Raw genomic sequence first — 8296 nt, 5'->3', positions numbered from 1 at the left:
TTATACTTTGTTAACCTGAGTTTTGATGTTTTTCTTAAGGAATGATGATAATTGCGTTTGGTAACTATAAATCGGTGTGAGCTCGGGCAACGCACTTTGGAGTGCACTATAGGAGTGTTGTATTTTGTCTGTTGGGGGGTGGGGGGATTATTAACTAATTATCATTTTAAGCTTATAATTTGAAACTTATTTGTTTGTAATGGCTGTATAAAGGATTTACAAGATCCCGTCGATGGTTAAAGGTTATTAGTTGAAGGCTGATGTTTATTGACATATCGTCTTAATTCGATCATTATTCAATGGGGTTATCGGTTATGTCTAGAAAAGTGTTAAACTCAAGGTGAGCCATCGTCTAGCTCACTTGTTCACGAAGTTTAAATGTTTGGTTTCCATTTTGGAGAGAAAGACCCCGGGTGACAAATGCGTGAGCAGCACTAGCTTGCATATTTCTGAGATATACTTTCTACAGAAATTATGGGTTGTGGTTCGATGGGGAAAGGGTGTTTATTTTTGACATGTATTTTTGTCTCGTGGTAGTTTTGTGCAGGGTGTTGATTTAAAAAAAAAAAAAAAAACACGGCGGCTGAACTAGAACGCAAACTGACAGCAAAATTTCCAGAGGGTCCACATTCTTATGATTGCGGTTTATCATGTATGGTATTGATGTGATCCCTCTCAGACTTGCGTCATAGAGAGGACCCCCTAGTGCCTGATTTTGTTGTTGTTGTAGGGTTTAACGCAATTTTTCAGCACGCGATAGGCTATACATGGCGGCCAGTATTAATGGTGGAGGAAGAACCCAGGAAAACCCCGGAAAGAACCACCGACCCACGAGAAGCTACTGGCAAGCTTTCTCACATATCGACATTAGCCGAATCCGAGACTCGAACCCACGCAGAGAGAGGAGAGATGGCAGTGATCCGTAACGAAGAGCGCTTTAGACCACTCGGCCACTCGGAGCCCCCCAGTGCCTGAAGTTGAATGGGTGTATGTATGTATGTATATGTTTCCCCCATCATGCATGTGTTGTTTGTGACAAGTTCAGTAAATCTGAATTTTAATAATTTTGATCTAGGGTTTATACACCGCTCTATTCTAGTGTTTAAATGCTCTTTGACCCCGGCTGGTCTTAGAGCTTTATTTACGAGAGTGATCCTTGCCAGGGATCAGTGTTGTCCAGTGTATGCTATAGGTATGTGCTATATGTTTTGTATGTTATCCCTGTATTTTTATATGGACTGGCTAAATGGTCAAATTCCTTTGAGTTGTTATATAATTCTGTAGGATCCACTATGGCTAGGGAGATTCGACAGTGGCATGTGGCGGTGGCATGCGACTTTATGTGTTCGCCTGCTTCCGTGACAGAGGCCGGTACCGTCATTCCAAGCTTCTGTATCCTATCTTGTTTAATTTATGTGTGTACTTTGTATAGAAAGGAGAAACATTTATAAATAAGTATTAGTAAGAGACACATGTTGTACATTCTATACCTCGTATTTTCAGTATAGTTTCTGTGTTCCCCGTATTTTTTTTATTTATTTATTTTTTTTGTCGTAATATTCTTGTTATTAACATTGCCTTTGGGGAGATCCGGTAGGACCCGTACTACCTCGCGTGAGCCTTGTAGCTTAGTCGTATTAACATCATATGCTCCTTAATCAGTAAGGCCAATTGCCCTGTCCCATTGTATATGTACTTTTTGTTCCTGCTATTGTTAAGCATCGTGTTAGTTATACTAGATATCAGTGTTCTTATTAGTATATTAATTAGATACAGTTTAACTCGGGCTCTGCTTAACAAGGAGGGGTCGGCTTAAAAAAAAAAAAAAAAAACATTAATTCTGAGGACCTCTAGATTTGATATTATTTCCTTTGATAGCGGTCACAGGCAGAGAACATCGGTTCCTTAGGGTAGGATGTTGGTCGTTATTAGTATAGTATTATCTCGTAAGGGTGGGTGGTAGGGTATTGGTTTTTGAAAAATGAAAATAAAGTCTATACTACTCCTACCTATTCCCGGTGTAACTGTTTGTACTGTGTGACTTAGCACTACTAATTTTAACATAGGATGGACCATCCTATATCCTTGTACTTTACACATACTCTCAAAATAGATAGGATGGACGCAGAGTAATGATACATTCTTGTACTTTATAAATAGAATCAAAATTATATAGGATGGTTCATGACGAAAAATATATCCTTGTACTTTATTTACATACTTTGAAATGCAGATTACTTCTAAGAAGGACACTTGAAAATCATGTAATTGTAGCATATTATGTTCGCAAAGCAATCTTCACTAGTCTAAGAGAGATAACTCTCTCTATAACTCGGGTGGCTCTCAACAGTATCGTATTTTAAAGAAAACGAATTTCCCTGGGTTTCTTCACTGGTTATACTGGCTATTTAAAAAAAAAGACCTTGTATGTCTTATGTATTGCTCAAAGAACCTTTAATTCCCTTTATTTTGGTATATGATTGATGACTGGAATATGGGTTATAAATTATACAGCTTGGCCTTACTCTAGATGTGCACCTTTCAAAAAAGTGCTAGCTCCACTAGGTCATTTTCACGTCCTGAACTCCAGAGGTAAATGGTAAAATAAAAGAGCCGATAACTTTTTTCTACATTCGATATATTTGGTAATTTATTCATTGCACTTTCAGAAGGTGGTATTGTCTAGTCTGGCAAAAATCATTTCCCCTATTTGAATAGCTGCTAAGAATAGTGACTTTAGACAAATTCAGGCTGATCTTTGGAGCACAAGGGATCAGTTATTTTAGTTAGCAGTGTGCTAAGATCATTTCCAATTTCCAATAGTACAATATTCACAAAATGTCAGCCATATTACATTAAAGTAGCATAGAGGTATGCCAACATTCTCTTCACTGTGCATGTTTTAAATGCAAACAACTTCACCTTACATACGTCACTCTCTCAAAAGTACATAATAACAGGTGAGCACACCCTCAGACGATATTATGTCTCGTGTCATGTAAATGGTGAATTTTGAGTTGGAGTTCAGCTGAGCACCTTTTTCCAGAGAAAACGGCATAATGTTCAGAGTAAACTCACCTTTAATGTAAAATTTGCAACCATTTACAAATGAGACTGTCTCAAACCACAACCACCACATAAACTTCCCCTAACTTTTGTTGGACAGAATATAAATATACATGTAAAAGCAAAGCAAAATGGAGAACTTAAAACATGGGAAACTGTTTCATAAAGGTCAGTATTAGTATTATGAGTTGGTTCGTTCTGGAATATTTATATGGTTGTTGTTGTCATGACGACAGGCTGCCCTGATCAATAGATATTTTACGCTATAAAAAGTCAGCTGTCAATTTTATAATATGTCAGCATATACTGTATGAGTTTGATACGTTTTGTAGAATCATGTCAGCGTAAATTGTTTTCTTTTCTTTCTTTGTTCTTGGCTTTAATAGCACTTTCAAGACATTATTGGCCATATCATGCGGAGGACACGGGAGTTAATTGCCTTTCGCAAGGAAATGCCGAGACAGCTGACCCCCAGGGGCTCGTATCACTGCATACAATTTAACTATCAGTCATACATTTTATACCATATGTATGACTGATAGTTAAATTGTAAGCAACGATAAAAGCCCCTGTAGGCTGACCTGGGTGGGTATCAAACCCGCGACCTTGGATTACGAGTCAAACGCTTTACCGCCTAAGGTGCCGCGGCTCTCGTGAAATATGTTGGCGTATCCTGTCTTACTAAACATGACGACCACCTTTGTTTTGACCATAACAAAATAAAAAGCAGCAAAACAATCACCAATCGTATGATAATTAAATATTTTACGCAGACATGCGGAACTTATCCTCCAAATCCTCATGAACTGGGCTTGACATTATTGATGAATGACTCTAATCACGAATGAGACTTACAAAAACCTCACGACTGTCATATCACGTGACTATATGACCTCTCATATCAGTGACATGTAGGTTCCAAGACTCGGAATGCACATGTACATATGCAGGTCAAATTTCAGCAACGGATTAAGGACATGACGAATATAGCTCACGATTTTTGAGAAAATAGATCATATTCCTATCGATTTCATGCCGGTGTATCTCGATGAAAGGTCGTTCAAGTGTGCTGGGTCGACAAGAAAGTGGCTACCCCATGCCGACACCAAATGGTGTCGGCGAATTCCATCTTTTCGATAGGGAATGCGCTCTGACCCTACACCCCAGCATAAATCTCCAAATATTAAAAAAAATGGGGTGGCAATGGTCAGAGGAAACTAGGACTACAGTTTAGTACGCAAACACAGTCAAATGGTAAAAAATTAAAGCTTTAGATCCGGGAACCACTTCTTTTTAAATGGTCGACATGTAAGCCAATGAAAGGATGACACGTGGTTACAGTTCAGTATCCTTTTAAATATATGGGTATTCTGTTCTAACAGGGAATAATACTAAAAAGTGAGTGTTCTAATAGATTTATGGTCACAGATCAACATAAGAGAGATTATGAGTACCGTCTGGTTACAAAGGTCAGTAGAAATTGTTATTTATATCAAGCGGCCCGAAAAACCGGTGTTCTATACTAAAAAACACATACAGGAATGGTATAATAACTATCCTTCTGTCTGCCTATGTCTGTCTCTGTCTCTCACGCACACAATATATATATATATATATATATATATATATATATATATATATATATATATATATATATAATCGAGCCAATATCTTCACATAAAAAAATAATTTGCAATATGTGATATATACAAATTTATTTGATTTATGATATCAAAGATTTTATGTCATGAACTTTGCTTTTGATGTAAAACAAAGTTATGAAAATTGTACAACGGTGCCAAATTAGATTATTGGTACACATGTATTTAATATTGATTTATGTTTTTATATTTCAGAAAAAAAGTACTCCGAACCTTGATAAAGAAATTAGAGATTGTAACTTGATCTGCTTGGCGACTGAAGAAACGGAGTGATGTAATAATTTGCAAACTGCAGAGTGAATGCAAGGTCCGAAACTTCCTTCTTGACCTTGCATACAACGCATTAAACCTTGGTCCATTCTGCTCCATTTTTATATACATGTCATTGGTAATACTTTATTTCTTTTCAATATTTGTGTTTTTGTATTGGCTACATAGCTGAAACACCTGTCTTTTGTTACTGGAGCTGGCACAGTCTTGTAACAAAAATAAAGCAAAAAAGCATTTGAGAGAGAGGGAGAGAGAATGATGGTGGTGAGGGGTAATGCTGCAACTTAAATATTTACTTTGCATGTCTGTTATCTCACTTTTTCGACCGTCGACGTACAAGACAGTTACGAACAACTTTTTTTGATGAATTTTTGAAATTGGAACGTTTTTGCATGGATTCGATATACTTTACGTTAGAATAAAGATCCATTAATGCGCACTGAGAAACAATCCCGGTACAGAACGAAAATATGGCTACTCAGAATTTTAACTTTTTTTTTACAATTGTAACTATTTAATAATCGAAAAAGTATCAAATATAACAGTACTGTCAAAATATTTTCCTCTTTACAAGTGTTTACGTATAAAATTTTAACTTGTTTTCAGTTTAAGCAATTTTAACAAGCAGTAGTGGTGTTTTAACAAGCAGTAGTGGTGTTTAACAAGCAATAGTGGTGTTTAACAAGTAAAAAAAAGTACTCAAATCTGTATTTTGGGGGAAGGTCTGGAGGAAAGAATTTTAATTTGAAAATTTCTTTATCTATAAGCAAGCCGTCAGTGTATAATTTTGCGTTAAATTGTTTAAATATTTCAACAAAAGCAGGAGGTATGAAATCTTTTGGTAACAATGATCAATTATGTCGCAAAAATAAAACTACAATACAGTAAAACATACATGTTGATTAAAAAAGGCAATACATTAAACAGCGCGATTTATGGGGGGGGGCTATATTTTTCTGAATATAAAAATGGCTTTATGTATGCGAAAAAGATGTCAAAAATCTAAGTGGCATATGAAATATTTTCAATAGCAGATGTTTAGCAAATGCAAATATCTATATAATGATAAATCAATCTGACTTCCCTTCAGCATCTCGTCCAATACAGGTTTTTCAAGACAGCATAGAACTGTACAATTAAAATCTACAATGTACTGCATAATAACCTAATAATAACCAGTCACGTGTTTAACTGAAATATTATGATTATGAATATTATCATTTATTCATGACGATAGCAATGTATGACTGATAGTTAATTGTATTTAACTGTCAGTCATACATATGGTATAAAATAATAGTATATTTTATACTATATGTATGATAGATAAATTGTAAGTAACGATACGAGCCCGTGATAATATATACACACACACACACACACTGATAATGGCACAACTTAAATCTAACATACTATACTTCTACATGACTGAATGACAGGGGGATTCTATAAAAAGTATAACAGTGAAATAGTAGAAAGAAGCGGTTTATTTTAAATTAAAAACAAATACATTAAGTTAAAATATGTAAACTAAATTTATGTTACTATTTCTATTATTATTTTCTTGTTTTTTTTTTTTTTTTTTTTTTTTTTTTTTTGCTGTCATTCGAGCAAAGTTGTATAACACAAGATAAGTACCCAATTCAACACCACAGGGGCTCGTATCGTTGCTTACAATTGACCTGTCATACAAGTACTATATAATAACTACAAGAGAGGACACTTGTCTCCTCGCTCGCGCGACCTATTTAAGAATAAACGCTGATATTTCAAGCTACGCTTTGCGTAGCTTAGTAAATTTGCTACCGATATTTAGCTCAGGCATTCGACTGTGTATTCCTATCAAAAGTTTAACTTAATATCATAAATTTAAGGAATGCCAAGTCATTTTCCCACGCTACCGCTCGACATGGCCCTGATCGCGCCTGCTTAATATACAAAAACAACGCCCTGAATGGAATACTGTCCTCTCATTGGTTAAAAGTAAATGACGTCCTGTATTTATTTATAACTTATTTTCAGCATTTATTCTTAAATAGGTCGCGCGAGCGAGGAGAAAAGTGTCCTCTCTTGTAGTTATTATATAGTACATCTATGACATGTCAATTTTAAGCAACGATACGAGCCCCTGTGTTCAAGATTGGGAAGAAAAAAAATTGACCGAAACCATGCGTGGCAAAATATTATTGCTATCTACATTCGCATACACGTCAGCACAGGGGTTCGTATCATTGCTTAAAATTGACCTGTCATACATGTCCTATATAATAACTATTATATATAACGTTAGTACATATATGACAGGTCAATTTTAAACAACGATACGATCCCCTGTGCACGCCAGTAGTCTGGCACTTACTTACTAGCTGGCCGGTTTTCAACTACAACAACGGTTTTACGGACTTTTTTGTTAGATGCGTTCTAAATCACTTTCATTGAATCATATTCCTATCTGTGTACAGATTAAGGTGGCAGCCATATTGGCAGTAACTTGTAAGCAAGAGGCCGCTGCTCCGAACGCACAGGTCCTACTGCATTGAAAGACGTACGTTTTCTCCACAGCACAAATGAATGAAAGCATAAGTGTTCCACATGTTATAGAATTTCACATTAATCGCATTTCCTTGCCAAAACTCCATTAGATGGACAAAATTTAAAACCGAAACATTCACACGTGCTTGTCACACTTCCGTAGACGAGTATAAGAATCTATTTATAAATGTTTATATCTCTATATACATACAAAATGAATTTTCTCGTTTGAAATCAGCTGACTAACGATACTATGATGTAGACTTTATTTTAGATATTAGGCTAAACTTGGGAGTCCTGCGCACCAGGTTAATCACTCGTAGTATACAAATAGTCAAAAAATAGTTGTCCAAGGGTTTTATTTCGTTCTGTCATCTAGACTATTTCATCATTTATTTTTAAAAAAAAAAAAAATCAGCCCCCCACTCAATAAATAACTGCATAAAGGTCACAAGCATCCCAAATATTAAATTTATGGATGAATTTTATTCCTTAACATGAAAAGCATCAGCTGGAAAAGGACAAAAATTGTCATTATAAAGGACTCGTGGTATTAATTCAGTTCCCATAGTAAACCTATGCAAACACCATGATATTAAAAATTCAATAACTTAAAATTTTTGAGTGCTCATGATCAAACCTATATTTATCAGTATAGATGAAACCTGGATGTCATTTTCTGTGTAGAGGAAAGATATGAGCCACAGCATTTTCTGGACTGAAATTACATCAATAAAACAATGGTTAGAGCATCTGCCTCTGATGCA

The 8296-nt window shown here is 35.6% G+C and overlaps 1 protein-coding gene across 4 annotated transcripts in view; it reads left to right on the top strand.

Annotated features, from left to right (window-relative positions):
- Nucleotides 1-2958: 2958 nt before the first annotated feature.
- The window catches only part of LOC149797204 (baculoviral IAP repeat-containing protein 2-like), a 162783-nt gene continuing 157445 nt past the window's right edge, over nt 2959-8296 (top strand). For 2 of the 4 annotated variants that reach the window (XM_089961894.1, XM_089961891.1), the window contains exons 1-2: nt 3857-4535; nt 4923-5115. The gene's annotated coding sequence lies outside the window, so the exon portion shown is untranslated. The other 2 variants (XM_089961892.1, XM_089961893.1) reach the window with 2 other exon arrangements.

Source organism: Sinohyriopsis cumingii, chromosome 6 (assembly GCF_028554795.1).
Source record: "Sinohyriopsis cumingii isolate HCF-2022 chromosome 6, ASM2855479v2, whole genome shotgun sequence".
Classification (NCBI taxonomy): domain Eukaryota; kingdom Metazoa; phylum Mollusca; class Bivalvia; order Unionida; family Unionidae; genus Sinohyriopsis; species Sinohyriopsis cumingii.
The sequence above is the reverse complement of the archived record's forward strand: the minus strand, read 5'-3'. Positions and strand labels throughout refer to the sequence as shown.